Genomic DNA, 14,428 nt, shown 5'->3' on the forward strand with positions numbered 1-14,428 from the left:
TTGTTTTATTGTCTTTTTGTCCTGTATCTTTTAGAGCCTTTTTGTGTATAAAAACAAAAACAAACATGTACTAGATATTTTGATTAACATTGATATACAAATGCTTATTAATATTGCAATGAAAGGTAGAAACGTATGGAAAATGCTTATTGGCTAGAAGTGTGTTTAAACTATTATATACGTGTATAATTCTGCATGTGATGTCTGTTAAGAGATTTTAGAATCTAGAAAAATTTAATAGACTGAATAAACCACCAGGAGGCAACAGTAGATAATTATAGATGTTTTTCCACTTTTGAACCCTGTGAGCAAGTTTGCAGTGGCTCACCCTGACCCATAGTACTGCTTTAGAAAGGAAAGACTACAAGGACACAGCTGACGTTTAAACCAACCGTTCGTTAACCTCCATTTTAATACGTTCTGAAATGAAATATCAGTTTGGGTGTCAGGCATGTCCTTCGATGAATCAATCAGAAATGGTGTCCTGGAGGTTCGAGGTCAGGACTCCAGGTGTAACAGAAAACACATAACAAGACATTGGTTTCAGCTTCATTGTTTATGGCAGAGTAACCCCAAACTCCAGGGGTGCACTTTCTTAATTTTTGCCCAAGCACTACATGGTTGCCTAGTTAAATAAATAAAAAATACACTGTTGATTCAAATAATAAGGTTGATTATTTGAATTGGCTGTGTAGTGCTAGGGCAAAAAACAAAATGGGCTCCAGGGCCAAGTTTGGGAAACCTATGGTAAAGTCTACCTCTGGGAATAGACAATACAGTGAGTGACACGTGTAGGATTGTTTCCTGTCTTCCTGTCGGTGTGGCCAGCGGTCAGCTCTCTGGAAAGACATTTCTGAACTTCTCTCTGTCCGCCATTCATGAAGGTCACCTCAGACCTCTCAGGAATCTTAACATTTCAGGAGTCCACTGTTAACTATGACCTTTTTGTTTCGTCTCGCAGATATTTACACACAAAACTTTTCAGATGCTCGGGATTTCAGAAAATTCTCTCTGTACTGCATAAGCTCATATTGTATGAACGATTTCACCAAATGTTTCCCAAATGGTGGGAAGAGACCACTGGTGGGGGGTTGCAGCTGACTCCTTTTTAGTCACAGACTGTATCCTGCCTAGAACAGTTGTACTTCTTACATGGTGGGTCACGAGAAGATACATTTTTATTTATTTTAACAAGACGATAGACCTGTTTGTGTTTGTGTCTACATTTTGTTGCCATTTATTCAACAGCTCTATGTAATTTCCTAGGGAACAGTCAGAGGAACAATGACTATCCTAAATCCATCAGTATATTATGTGACTGCCTGTCAGGGCTTTTGTCCCTTCTGGTCTGAATGGGTAGCACACAAACCCCATTCCCCCTAGGGATACCCCCATCACATCCAGCTTCTCTGCGTGCATGTATGCGTGCGTGTTGTGAAATCAGACCCCTGCCACAGAGTGATGCAGGTAACCACATTCCCAGACTCAGACAGAGTACCTTTGTGGCCTCTGCCCCTCTCCCCTCTTTAACCCCCTGTATCAAAGGGCCACACACACAAGCTAGTTTGTGGACAATCAGTCCATTTCAATGCAGGGTTGGAGTTTTTCAGGTGGAGCCAGGTTGCGTTTATAAAGGGAGAGTTTATAGCTACAAACATGCGACAGTTACAGTGGTTGGCAATCCAGTAATTAGGAGATAACATGTCTGAACTAAACAAGGCTACAAGCTAATGGCATTACCAATAAGTTACAAATGTAGCAAAATAGCAATGTAATTAGTCCACTTAACAGCATAATAAATCCCAACAATACAAAGCCTAACTTACATTGCGGTAGGGTCAGACTTCTCTTCCCTGCCTGCAGTGTTAAGAGTTCCCTTCCTTCCGGTAGGGTCAGAGTTCCCTTCCTTTCTGGTAGGGTCAAGTTTAGAATTCTCTGCCTCCCCCGTAGGCTTTACCCGTGGGGGAAGGGGAATCTGAGGGTAAATTGGGAGAGGATTGGAGCAAGCCTTTTTTACAGATCAAGATGTGAGGGGAGAGGGGAGCATGCCTTTTTTTACAGATCAAGTTGTGATTGTAAATTAGGAGAGGGGAGCAGGTATTTTTTTACAGATCAAGTTGTGATGGTAAATTAGGAGAGGGGATCAGGTCTTTTTTACAGATCAAATTGGGAGAGGAGGGGAGCAGGCCTTTTTTACAGATCAAGTTGTTAGGGTAAATTAGGAGAGGAGGGGAGCAGGCCTTTTTTACAGATCAAGTTGTGAGGGTAAATTGGGAGAGGGGAGCAGGTCTTTTTTACAGATCAAGTTGTGAGGGTAGCAGGCCTTTTTTACAGATCAAGTTGTGAGGGTAAATTGGGAGAGGAGGGGAGCAGGCCTTTTTTACAGATCAAGTTGTGAGGGTAAATTGGGAGAGGAGGGGAGCAGGCCTTTTTTACAGATCAAGTTGTGAGGGTAAATTGGGAGAGGAGGGGAGCAGGCCTTTTTTACAGATCAAGTTGTGAGGGTAAATTGGGAGAGGAGGGGAGCAGGCCTTTTTTACAGATCAAGTTGAGGGTAAATTGGGAGAGGGGAGCAGGCCTTTTTTACAGATCAAGTTGTGAGGGTAAATTGGGAGAGGAGGGGAGCAGGCCTTTTTTACAGATCAAGTTGTGAGGGTAAATTGGGAGAGGAGGGGAGCAGGTCTTTTTTACAGATGAAGTTGCATTTTCGTCTCCCTTGATGTTTGTTGTGAATATGGAGGACTTTAGAGTTCCAGGGGATAAACATGTTGATCTGAGTATGGTGCTACACTGGTTCCATTGATGGTTGGATATAGTCAGAACATGCTTTATGAAGTTTGACATCTCACTTTGCTGGAATTGACATCTGATCTGCCTATTCTTTTGTCTCCTGTGTTCAGCTCAGTTAGAGTTCTTATATATGTGTGTAGTAACTGGCAGGTTGTCTATAGCTCTTGATGGCCGTCCTCCAGCTATGCTGTGTGGAGTTGTATGGCCTGATGGGGGTCCATTGTCCCCTCTGTCAGTCTGGGAGTCAAACACATCCCCCGTCAACCATCAAAACCTCCCCCATGTCAGGGAGAGCATTAATGTGTGCGTACACACACAGACATAATGCAACAGTTGTAGGAGGTTTCCCTATCTCAACTCTTGATCTCTCCCCCTGACTCCCAAAGCATCCCATTCTCTGTCTGTCTAAAGTTCAGTGTGGTGATTATCATGACAAAGTCTGCCCCCCCCCCACCCAGCTTCGCTCACAGCCGTTAGTGGCCTGATGTGTCTGCTTTTCATAACTCGCCCCAACTTCCTGTCTGTTTACTTTGGGTTGTCATCTTGATTTCTTGCCAGTAGTTATGGCATGACAGTGTTGGGGAAGCCATCTTGCTGAACCAAACGAGTGTGTGAATAGTTAATGTTAAAGCTGGCATGCAAGATTAGGAGGTATGAGACTCCATTAGATTGACAATGGAAGTTTGGTGTTCCCCAGAACACTTGTAACAGACCTGTTTAGTTCAAATCTGCACCTTGTATATGCAATTAATAGGCATTAAGAAATCGAAACCATATTGGCACAAAATTTTGTTGGAGCATATTGAACTGGAGGGATTCTCTGGGTTCTCTCTCTTCCTCTCTACCTCTACCCCTCTACCTCTACCCCTCTCTCTCACTCACGCCTGTCAAACAGGTGAACCGTCCACTTCACTGCTGTTTGATACTTTAAGTAATTGATACATGAGTGGTCCCATTGATTTAGTCCTCCCTGGCCTCTCCCTGTCCTATCGACACCCAAGGCCCCCTGCACACATGCACGCACACATGCACACACCCTTATGTATAAGGGCTTTATGTTCAGCGCCTCCGTAGCCGATCCGGCACCCCTGGTTTCTCCTGAGCGGGACAGAGTGGTGTGGTTGTTGAGGAAATGATGCTCTTTCCTGGCCTGGAGGACCTGGCAATACTGGGTTACAGTGTGAGAACGTTTCACCGCTGCTTTTGACAACATTCCCTCTGGGGGCGTAGAATCCCACTGGGAATGTCGGAACGCCCCTGAGTTGTCGTCTGGGCGACCTCTACCTAAATAACAAGCAGTCTACACAGGAGTGACTTCATTCTCTGTGTGCCTGCATTGCTATAGATATGGACCATTTACTAAACATAGACATTGAGGTGGCAAAACATTTATCCACAATTGACATGTTATAATCTCCTTCAAAATTAACTCAAAGTCAAACCTGACATAAAGCACTAGTAGTGGATTTAATAGCGTGTTTCAGATTTCACAGACAATATGCACATAAAGCTTAGCATTCATCTGTGTTTGACACTTTAGGGCAAAAGCAGATGTTGGTTTAATTGCGCTGCAGTAAGCTGGCCTGAAGGAAAGCGTTTCAGTCAATAACATAATCATACAGTGAGCCAGTACTATAGCCTGCAATGTGAAAAGATCTCCATTGTGAAACTACATAGCTGGCTTTGTCTTAGTTGTGGTTTGCATGCAAGCGGGTCAAAACATACAGCAAGCAACATTTACGAGAACAAACGCAGGAAAACACATTTCTGTTCATGCCAGTTGTTAGTCAGTCATTCACAAATCTTAAAGCCGTTTATCATCTTGCCACTAGCCTCTACAGATTAAAAACAACCTGCAGCTCAGTCATCTTTTCAGATTTCACTTGTCTTCTATCATTCTATCAGCTGTTATAATAATGCAAATACAGCTCTCTCTCCTTCTCGCCCCCTGTCCCTTCCTCTCCGGCATTGAAGTGTAAGGCTCTAAACCCGAACCAGAAAGTCGCAGCGAGGTATTTCCTGTATGCTTCAGTTCACCTTGGTGCAGGGGTCACTGGGAAAAGTGGGAAGGTTCTCTTCTCTGCCGATCATGGTGTGTGTCACGACGTGTGTGTGTGTGTGTGTGTGTGTCTCTTATTGAACCTCATGTGGCTGTTTGATGTTGCTCTGCCACAGCAGATTTCAGGCTCCGGTTGTACAACGCCTTGGTCATTGTTACGTTCCCCAGCAAGAAATATCGCTCAAACAGAAAGGGGAACTAACAAAGAGTCACAACAACTAAAACAAAACAGGTGGGGTTTTAGGAGGGGTTCTGATAGACACTCATGTGGGTGTCTACTGAAAGTTGACTAGCAATAATAACTACACTGAAAGACACCCACCATGAGCGCCTACTAAGAGGCAAACAAAAGAAAAACCCACACCAAACTTAGACAGGAAGCAGAGCAAAACGGGAAGATGAGATGGGCGTTTTTCTAGAAATCAAATAGGGAGAGCCAACTAAAACTATTGGCCCTCCACATCTCTCAAGACAACTGAAGCACTGGGCCAGCCACTCTTAAATATCACCTGGGCTAGCACAGGTAAAACACCTTCCGACTAACAAGATGGTCAAGCCAGCAGAGCTGTAACACATACTGACTAATGAGGTGGCACCAGTCGGTGCGCCCTACTCTGCTAACGTGCTAAAAGTCCAACCTTGAACTATAAATGGATAAACCAAAAGCCTGTAACAGTCATTTAGACCTGGGCTGTAATGTAGTTAAGGCTCTGCAGTCAGCTCTGTGGTAACATGGTGACAGGTGATGCAGATGGCATGTAATGGAGAACAGATCTGCTCAGGGCTGATTCCCAGCTCTTCTTTGTGTAGTTAGCCAATCACTCAGATGTCTTCAGGTTTCAGTCATACTGAGAAGGATGTATATATTTTTTAAATGTATAAAATGTTTTCTTTCCCAGTACACATTGTCAGAAGGACCACGTGTGAATGTCACTGTGATTCCACATATTGACTCCTCCTGTTACCACGTCACTGTGATTCCACATATTGACTCCTCCTGTTACCACGTCACTGTGATTCCACATATTGACTTCTCCTGTTACCACGTCAATGTGATTCCACATATTGACTCCTCCTGTTACCACGTCACTGTGATTCCACATATTGACTCCTCCTGTTACCACGTCACTGCGATTCCACATATTGACTCCTCCTGTTACCACGTCACTGTGATTCCACATATTGACTCCTCCTGTTACCACGTCACTGTTATTCCACCTATTGACTCCTGTTACCACGTCACTGTGATTCCACATATTGACTCCTGTTACCACGTCACTGTGATTCCACATATTGACTCCTCCTGTTACCATGTCACTGTGATTCCACATATTGACTCCTCCTGTTACCACGTCACTGTGATTCCACATATTGACTCCTCCTGTTACCACGTCACTGTGATTCCACATATTGACTCCTCCTGTTACCACGTCACTGTGATTCCACATATTGACTCCTCCTGTTACCACGTCACTGTGATTCCACATATTGACTCCTCCTGTTACCACGTCACTGTGATTCCACATATTGACTCCTGTTACCACGTCACTGTGATTCCACATATTGACTCCTCCTGTTACCATGTCACTGTGATTCCACATATTGACTCCTCCTGTTACCACGTCACTGTGATTCCACATATTGACTCCTCCTGTTACCACGTCACTGTGATTCCACATATTGACTCCTCCTGTTACCACGTCACTGTGATTCCACATATTGACTCCTCCTGTTACCACGTCACTGTGATTCCACATATTGACTCCTCCTGTTACCACGTCACTGTGATTCCACATATTGACTCCTCCTGTTACCACGTCACTGTGATTCCACCTATTGACTCCTGTTACCACGTCACTGTGATTCCACATATTGACTCCTGTTACCACGTCACTGTGATTCCACATATTGACTCCTCCTGTTACCACGTCACTGTGATTCCACATATTGACTCCTCCTGTTACCACGTCACTGTGATTCCACATATTGACTCCTCCTGTTACCACGTCACTGTGATTCCACATATTGACTCCTCCTGTTACCACGTCACTGTGATTCCACATATTGACTCCTCCTGTTACCACGTCACTGTGATTCCACATATTGACTCCTCCTGTTACCACGTCACTGTGATTCCACATATTGACTCCTCCTGTTACCACGTCACTGTGATTCCACATATTGACTCCTCCTGTTACCACGTCACTGTGATTCCACATATTGACTCCTCCTATTACCACGTCACTGTGATTCCATATTGACTCCTCCTGTTACCACGTCACTGTGATTCCACATATTGACTCCTCCTGTTACCACGTCACTGTGATTCCACATATTGACTCCTCCTGTTACCACGTCACTGTGATTCCACATATTGACTCCTCCTGTTACCACGTCACTGTGATTCCACATATTGACTCCTCCTGTTACCACGTCACTGTGATTCCACATATTGACTCCTCCTGTTACCACGTCACTGTGATTCCACATATTGACTCCTCCTGTTACCACGTCACTGTGATTCCACATATTGACTCCTCCTGTTACCACGTCACTGTGATTCCACATATTGACTCCTCCTGTTACCATGTCACTGTGATTCCACATATTGACTCCTCCTGTTACCACGTCACTGTGATTCCACATATTGACTCCTCCTGTTACCACGTCACTGTGATTCCACATATTGACTCCTCCTGTTACCACGTCACTGTGATTCCACATATTGACTCCTCCTGTTACCATGTCACTGTGATTCCACATATTGACTCCTCCTGTTCTGCTTTATGTCACTAATCCAAAGAATCAGTGTATCGTTCAAACCCTTTCTAGACTAGACTGGCCACCCCTTGGAGCCTGGTTCCTCTCTAGGTTTCTTCCTAGGTTCCTGCCTTTCTAATGAGTTTTTCCTACCCCCTGGGCTTCTTTATCTGCATTGCATGCTGTTTGGGGTTTTAGACTGAGTTTTTGTATAAGCAGCTTGTGACACCTGCTGATGTAAAAAGTGCGTTATGAAATACATTTGATTGAGTACTGTAGCACAGTACAGACTACCAGAGGACAACTTGATAACACTGAGTAACTAGACATTGTGAAATCACATTTTATTGTCTGCACTGCACCACCTGACAGTGCACCTGTGCTGTGAGCTACACAATGGTGGTTTCTGTCCACATTGATAGTTTCAGTGCACACTGCTGCCCATGGCAATGAGAGGAAGGAGACCCACCCACCTGTGGACACCTCGCACTAGGCTCTGAGCTGTAGACACCTCGCACTAGGCTCTGAGCTGTAGACACCTCGCACTAGGCTCTAAGCTGTAGACACCTCGCACTAGGCTCTGAGCTGTAGACACCTCGCACTAGGCTCTGAGCTGTAGACACCTCGCACTAGGCTCTGAGCTGTAGACACCTCGCACTAGGCTCTGAGCTGTAGACACCTCGCACTAGGCTCTGAGCTGTAGACACCTCGCACTAGGCTCTGAGCTGTGGACACCTCGCACTAGGCTCTGAGCTGTAGACACCTCGCACTAGGCTCTGAGCTGTAGACACCTCGCACTAGGCTCTGAGCTGTAGACACCTCGCACTAGGCTCTGAGCTGTAGACACCTCGCACTAGGCTCTGAGCTGTACACACCTCGCACTAGGCTCTGAGCTGTGGACACCTCGCACTAGGCTCTGAGCTGTGGACACCTCGCACTAGGCTCTGAGCTGTGGACACCTCGCACTAGGCTCTGAGCTGTAGACACCTCGCACTAGGCTCTGAGCTGTGGACACCTCGCACTAGGCTCTGAGCTGTAGACACCTCGCACTAGGCTCTGAGCTGTAGACACCTCGCACTAGGCTCTGAGCTGTGGACACCTCGCACTAGGCTCTGAGCTGTGGACACCTCGCACTAGGCTCTGAGCTGTGTGTGAGCTGTGTGCGAGCTGTGTGCATAGGAGTCGGCGATGGTATGGCCCTTTAGGTGAGTGACTGTACAGATTGTTGGGAATACTGACGGGAATCTGATGGGAATAATGACAGGAATCTGACTGGAAGTTTGTAGCTTTTCTCAGGGAACGTTGTTAACTTAACAGTTCTAAGAGAATTCCTAGCTTCTTGCCTTCTGCTCAGTATGGACCTTCCTAAGTCTTCCTTTCTCACGCACACACACACACACACACACACACACACACACACACATACACACACACACACACACACACACACACACACACACACACACACACACATACACAAATCCCTCAACACGCATCGACGTGACCATCACATTCCTTTTCTTAATGAGACTTGGCTGAAATAGATTTTTCGGTGAGATTGATTTTCTCAATGGGCCATATATCCCCATGTATTTTCTTTGATGTGTAAAAACCACCCTGGAGAATCTAAAAGCAGGGAGAACATAATGCTCAGAGTTAAGTGCTGTTTTGGAAACCTTCTACTATCCACAAGTTATTAAAACAAGACCCAATTTAGGATCTGACTTCAGCAATCAAGTTTTACGACCTGTCTGTGGCTGTCTGCACCTTGTGTGTGTGATAAAATGAAACAAAGCCTAATCCAGACTTGAATTAGGAAGTGAATAGATTTTTTTCCTGCTAAATCACTCGGGCATGCTCTTGTTTCTGTCTTATGAACATCAATACACACCGTTAGGATTGAATAGGAAGCAGGTCCAGGCTGCTTTGATCTTGGTAGCAGAGGGAGTGGGCTGGAGGAGTAATCTTTCACAAGAAATAAGAATAGAAAAGTAATAAGAATAGAACAGTAATAAGAATAGAACAGTAATAAGAATAGAACAGTAATTAGAATAGAACAGTAATTACAATAGAGAATGCCTGTGGGTTGAGAGGCCACCTCTTTAGTAGACTTTAGTATGACGTGAATGTGAAAGACTTTTCTATACTAAATGAGGGACGATTCTACGTAATAATCCAGTCAACTCTGTCTGATGTATGTGGTGATGACTAACAACGTTTCTTACATTAAAACAATAAACTGTATACATTACTGATCCCCCCCCCCACCAGCCTTGCAGTGTTGTGTCCAGCCTGTGAAGACCATGAATTCCAGGTCATTTTCTTCACAGGGAGTCCGTCTACACATGTATAGAACCCATCTGGAAGGATATAGGCCACTAAAGGGTGTTATTATCTGGTCACTATTACAAAGGTGGTCTGTGGTGGCCTGTGGTCTCATGTTAATAATGTTCTGTAAATATCTAGGTGTATTAAATGCATTTGGAATCTCTGTTCTGACTGGTTGTGAAGGAAAAGAGAGTCAAGGGACGGACACTGACCCTGTGTCCTGACCAGGAAAAACTCCAGCCCCACAGACAGACATCTTGCTGTCTATCGTGGTCTCTGGCAGGCAGGAGAATGGATTTCTCAGACCAGACATTCTAATCCTCACCCTGACCTCTTCTGGCCTGACCCCTCTCTTCTATGGCCCCTTCCAATTAACTCTAACATTCCGATTCTGACAGCTCCCTTCCATCCAGGTCACTGCCCACGACAAGGGCTGGGTCAATCCTGATTCATATTGAGACAACCCAACCAGCAATGAAGAGATTTGGAATGAAGGAGTCCAATTATCAATAAATAGGTTGACATTGTGCCAAATGGCTCCCTGTTTCCTATGTCGTGCTCTACTTTTCTATGGACTCAAGTCTCTCTGGCCAAAATGAATGCTCTGGGTACCATTTCAGCTTAACTCGCAATTGAGTGTCTCCATATTGCAATGGTTTTGTGGGAGGTAGTTCCATATGTGATGAGTCCTGCTGTGGTTTTGGAATGAATCGGGTCAGGGAGGGATAGGGGATGGTTTTGGAATGAATCGGGTCAGGGAGGGATAGGGGATGGTTTTGGAATGAATCGGGTCAGGGAGGGATAGGGGATGGTTTTGGAATGAATCGGGTCAGGGAGGGATAGGGGATGGTTTTGGAATGAATCGGGTCAGGGAGGGATAGGGGATGGTTTTGGAATGAATCGGGTCAGGGAGGGATAGGGGATGGTTTTGGAATGAATCGGGTCAGGGAGGGATAGGGGATGGTTTTGGAATATCTTTCCCAAAGCCAGAGCAGCTGTAGTGGTAACCGATGTATTGGCATGCAGGGGGAAATTCAGACATTGTGGTTAAACATTCACTTCATTGACATATATGGTTGAAAACATACAGTAGGCTATAATATAATCTGGGATATCTGACATGCACAAACCTGGAGAGACAACTGGCACTGACTCAGGCAATATTGTTTCAGATTCATGCACACACTGGCACATGCGCCCACGTAGTACTTCATTCTAGTAACTTGAAGTATGCGTTGATAATCAGTTCCACCGGTAAATGAGAATCAGGAGGGGCTTCCAACTACCATTGTTACCTTCCCACAAAGTTACCCCCAGTCTGCCAAGTATCTTTATCAGGGAATTCAACATCAACATATTTTTCACGCTACACAATAATTGTCCATCAGGGATTCTATTGAATTGGATGGACATTGGTGATATTTTTGTAAAAAACTAAGAAAAACATGTTATGTCAGTGCAATGCAAAGACAGTGTTTATGTTTCATACTGGGTCAGCCAGAGAAGCATTTCAGATACTGAATCATGAGTTAATGGTTGAGGGGAAAATGGGGTTTCAATTAACATTCCTATTCAGCATGCTGTTTTCTAAAATGATCTGGTAGCAGTGAATTAGTTACTTCAAAGAATTCAGGGTAATTGGTAACTGTTACCAAATGGTAATGCTACTTGTTTTTAGATGTCCCAATAGAAATAAAAGGGTAATCATTAGGTAATTACTTTCTAATTACATCTAACCACATCAATACCAAGTGAATAACAGACCCCTCCCCCTGTCATTAGGTAATTACTTTCTAACCACATCAATACCAAGTGAATAACAGACCCCTCCCCCTGTCATTAGGTAATTACTTTCTAATTACATCTAACCACATCAATACCAAGTGAATAACAGACCCCTCCCCCTGTCATTAGGTAATTACTTTCTAATTACATCTAACCACATCAATACCAAGTGAATAACAGACCCCTCCCCCTGTCATTAGGTAATTACTTTCTAATTACATCTAACCACATCAATAACAAGTGAATAACAGACCCCTCCCCCTGTCATTAGGTAATTACTTTGTAATTACATCTAACCACATCAATACCAAGTGAATAACAGACCCCTCCCCTTTTCATTAGGTAATTACTTTGTAATTACATCTAACCACGTCAATACCAAGTGAATAACAGACTTCCCCTCTTCCCCCCTTCCTCCACCACCGGTTGAACACAGCACATAATTCATCATGTAGTCTGGGTGATGTATTATTTTCATGTTGAGAGGAAACGCAATATCCTGTTCAAGCACTGGGCTTAATACCACAAGGAGTCAGGGTGGCCCCTCGACTTGTACAGGGCTCTGAGTGCCCCTGAAACTATAGACCTGAAGGACTCTCTGAGACTATGATATATGAGCTGTATGTCTGTCCTGTCTGTCCTGTCTGTCTGTCTGTCTGTCTGTAATGGCTGCAGAAAAAGCCTGGTGTAATGAGGTGTCTGTCTGTCTGTTATGGCTGCAGAAAAAGCCTGGTGTAATGAGGTGTCTGTCTGTCTGTTATGGCTGCAGAAAAAGCCTGGTGTAATGAGGTGTCTGTCTGTCCTGTCTGTTATGGCTGCAGAAACAGCCTGGTGTAATGAGGTGTCTGTCTGTCCTGTCTGTTATGGCTGCAGAAAAAGCCTGGTGTAATGAGGTGTCTGTCTGTCCTGTCTGTTATGGCTGCAGAAAAAGCCTGGTGTAATGAGGTGTCTGTCTGTCCTGTCTGTTATGGCTGCAGAAAAAGCCTAGTGTAATGAGGTGTCTGTCTGTCCTGTCTGTGTATGTCTGTTATGGCTGCAGAAAAAGCCTAGTGTTATGAGGTGTCTGTCTGTGTATGTCTGTTATGGCTGCAGAAAAAGCCTGGTGTAATGAGGTGTCTGTCCTGTCTGTCTGTCTGTCTGCAGAAAAAGCCTCTGTGTAATGTCCGTCTGTCTGTCTGTCTGTCTGTCTGTCTGTCTGTCTGTCTGTCTGTCTGTGTCTGTCTTGTCCTGTCTGTCTGTCCGTCCGTCTGTCCCGTCCGTCCTCCCGTCCGTCTGTCTGTCTGTCTGTCTGTCTGTCATGGCTGCAGAAAAAGCCTGGTGTAATGAGGTGTCTGGGAGGGAGGGAATGGTTCTCGTTATAGCTACCTATCTATAAAGGGCAGTGGTTACTGGTTACCAAACCTTCGTTAGAACCAGTGTTCGAGTGTATGTTTTTCCTGTGGCATTGCATGTCAATTCCATGTACCACAACTAGAGACCTATGGCAACCTTTTGCTAAAATGTTCTTATTGGCATCAAGTTATTTGGCTGTTCGAAGAAGTAACCCAGAGCAACACAGTCAAGTGAGAGAGGAAAGAGGTGCCCTCATTTAAAAGACCCTAGCCCTCAACAAAAGTTGCTTTCAAACCAGGCTCTATGAGCTATCCCGTGTGCTTTTCTGACGTAGGAAGCATTTATAAGAGAAACCTTGAACAGGAACCTTGGAGCTGGTCTGATTCCAAACCCTAACCTGCTACTACTGATGTATACTCAACAAACAATATCTGTCTTGTGTTTTCTGTGAGCAAGAGCATTTGCACATATTTTTTCTTGCATAAAGTCTTACATTCATGATCTAATTATGGAGCCTACAGAATGAAATGGCGAGGCCTGTCTAATTTCTACATACCAACTAAGAACTGTTGGATATTGACTTCAGAAAAGCCCCTTGGTTGGCCCATGTGTATTTCAATGTCATCCAGAATATCATTTTGATACCAGCCCTATTGAAATACACATAGTCTACATATGTTACGTAATACGTGTGAAATAATTAAATGGTTTATTTATTATATACAACATGGCAAGTTTAATTGGGTTTGTGTGCTGTTGGCGTGTAAGAATAGCCACGAATTATACGCACATTATTATGCTTGAATGGCAATGTGACTGTATTAGGCCTATAGGTAACAGTTGAGATTCACACCTGTCTGTCGGGTTCCAGTTGAATTGCTATTCAATAGGGACAGTGATATAGTCAATCGTTGGGACGTCCTTGCCCCTAAACCCCACCCTAACCCTTACTTTAACCATTTTAACTTCAATGAGGTAGGGATGTCCCAACTCCCAAGGATTCTGGATAGCAAGGGCCTATTCAATAGCCAACCTGAGACTCATTTTATTGGCCCTGTCCATTGGCAATTTTAGCATGTACATCTTGGTGGGGAAAAAAAAAAAAGAAGTGGGATGAATGCCACAACACTAAACAATACATTAATTGCACTATAACGGTGACAAACTGTTAGGGCCTACATAAAGCTGTCCCAACAGCAGTCTCAACATCTTACCACTGTTACAGCTGGCTATCAGCGGAGCCTTGTCTGGCAGAGAAACAGTTAATTCAGCCTCATTTACTGCCTGACTTGCTTAAACTAATGTGGTTTCTAATGACAATTGAGATGTACAAACTATAGCATAAGGGGCCGACAGGCGGATAAGAGGAAATCC

Source organism: Oncorhynchus keta, chromosome 36 (assembly GCF_023373465.1).
Source record: "Oncorhynchus keta strain PuntledgeMale-10-30-2019 chromosome 36, Oket_V2, whole genome shotgun sequence".
NCBI lineage: Eukaryota > Metazoa > Chordata > Actinopteri > Salmoniformes > Salmonidae > Oncorhynchus > Oncorhynchus keta.